The sequence below is a fragment of the Oryzias melastigma genome, linkage group LG20 (assembly GCF_002922805.2).
Source record: "Oryzias melastigma strain HK-1 linkage group LG20, ASM292280v2, whole genome shotgun sequence".
Taxonomy (NCBI): domain Eukaryota; kingdom Metazoa; phylum Chordata; class Actinopteri; order Beloniformes; family Adrianichthyidae; genus Oryzias; species Oryzias melastigma.
In genome coordinates, this window is record NC_050531.1 from 24341987 (window position 1) to 24344211 (window position 2225).

The following is a 2225-nucleotide window of genomic DNA, read 5'->3' on the forward strand; positions in this document are numbered from 1 at the left end:
TGTAACTTCATCCACACGTGCTCTCCATCTAGTGGCAGGACAGCTGAATAACAGCTGCAATGAAGAGGCTTCAGGATGAGCTGGAGGCAGCTCTGAGTGTTCCTGAGCACAGTAGTACCTAAACGTTTAAACAGACGTACATCCTAAATAATGGTAAACATTTTGGTACTTCTGTGCTTGGGAATTTGGAGGTCACGCGGTGGCAGTCCGTTAGTAGGAAGGTAGCAGGATGACCTTACAGACAGGAGGGTCTCCAAAGTCGAGAAGCCCCTGGCTGGAGCCTGCAGACCGGGGCGTGCCTCAACGTGGGCGGAGTTAACACGTTGAGGGACGCCCACTGTTTGTGATTCTTCTTCGTCACTGCAATTGTCTTTATTCTTCTTCTTTGCATTTTCCGTCAACAGTTTTGAAACATGCCGGATCCCGGTGATGATTTAATCAATTTAATTTATAAAGCCCCGACATGCACACATTTTATTGATTTATTTTGGGAGAAAAATTGTTATTTTGATTTTAGGAAAGAAAGTGACGTGCACGTCATTGTCTAAATACGTGTTGCCAGCGCTGAACTTTGTCCCCGACTGCAGCATCATGGATCCGGAGGAAGAAAGAATTCTGAGCGCGGCTGTCTGCAGTTCTCCCATTGATATACCGTTTATTTTTCACGGTCTTTTACAGATTGTGACCTCACTTTCCTCCGGGGGATGGACCAAATGCGAAGAACAAATGTGGGGCTTTAATTTTAAATACGTCCAACCATTATTTCGCCTTGGACGCACTTAAATATGTGCTACAGTGCAGCAATGTGCATCTCAGCTGCATGTTACGCGATGCCAACATGAATTTTCACCTGTTTTTGTGCTGGTCACAAGTAAATAAACAAATATCAGCCCTCAGGATTTATACTTTCTTACTTTATTATTATTATTTTTAGAAAAATGCTCCCTCTTATTTATGGCTTCAGGAACAAGAAAGGCAGACTAAAAAAAAACTAACTGTACAATTAGTTTTAATAATTGATTGAAATAAAGTTAAACTGATCAAATGCCCCTGTCATTTATTGATCAATGCTTTACTTGTATATGTAAAATAATATCACAAGATAAAGTATATCTTATATTACACCCAGGTTCCACCGAGAAATTGTGTACATAGTCATTTAAGTGGCCTTCAAACTTCTCAGCTCCGTTCACACTTAACACTGTCTCAGGTCAGTTCAAAGTGGCCTGTATAACCACTTACCTTATGCCAGACATCTAACCATGGTCCCACAGGCACATTTGAAAGGCTCTCAGAGATTAAAATGTCTGTGGCAATGCAGCACAAAGACAAAAGACATTTTTTTTCAAGAAACAACCAGCCAAAACTGTTTATTGCTCCTCAAAACACATATACACTTTTAAGTTCCTCACATCCATTATTTCTGCTCTAAAAATGTTGCAGTCACTTTTCAACTGAAAAGAGAACATGAAAGGATCCTTCAGCTTCATGATTCTCTTCCCTTCACTCATGAAGTCACAGGTTTGGAGTTCTTTCAGTGTTCCGCTCTTCCATCTCTATAACATCAGGCAGGGACCATCTTCCTGGAAACGCTGGTGTTCTGGACCATTTGGCTGCCCTTATGATGTCATGCAGTAAAGCTGCTTCTTCAATTTCTTGGATAAGGGAGGAGTTTTTTTTTTCCTTCTGTATAGAAAAAAAAAGATAATTCTCAGAGTAGACAGTGGAGATGTCACAAACAGTGAGGTAAGAAGGCGACATACAATCTTCTCTGTCCCACTGTTGGTCTTCATGTCATCTCCCCCTACGAGAGAACAGAATACAAATTAAAATAGATAAATTGCACTGAAAAAGATCTTGGACATCCCCCCTCTTAAACTTTTATAATAAATACAATACCAAATACCTTCAAATAGTAGCTGGTCTCCCTGCAATATTTGCACTGTGATCCAAACGGCGTCCTCTCACATGTGGTTACTGCTCTTCCCGGTGCCGTTTTCTGGCTTGCATTCTGTTTTCTTTAGACCCTGGTGATTCAATGACAGTAAACATTCACTGTGAAAAACTTTAATAAAAGTCTATTCATTTCAATAAAATGTGTACCAGTTGTGTCACTGAAAAGTAAAAAAAAAAGTTCTGTTTAAAGGAAGAAATAATTTTGGTTGAAAATTGGAGTTATTAAAATGTGTAAAATATATTTTATTTGTTTTATGTTGTGTAATACC

The 2225-nt window shown here is 39.5% G+C and overlaps 1 long non-coding RNA gene across 2 annotated transcripts in view; it reads right to left on the reverse strand.

Moving 5' to 3' along the window:
- Window positions 1-1347: 1347 nt before the first annotated feature.
- LOC112139052 overlaps window positions 1348-2225 on the reverse strand; it is a 1218-nt gene continuing 340 nt past the window's right edge. For both annotated transcript variants that reach the window (XR_002917895.2, XR_002917894.2), the window contains 3 exons: window positions 1907-2027; window positions 1764-1804; window positions 1348-1686 (listed from right to left, as the gene is read on the reverse strand). This is a non-coding gene — a long non-coding RNA (uncharacterized LOC112139052). The remainder of the gene's footprint in view (window positions 1687-1763; window positions 1805-1906; window positions 2028-2225) is intronic.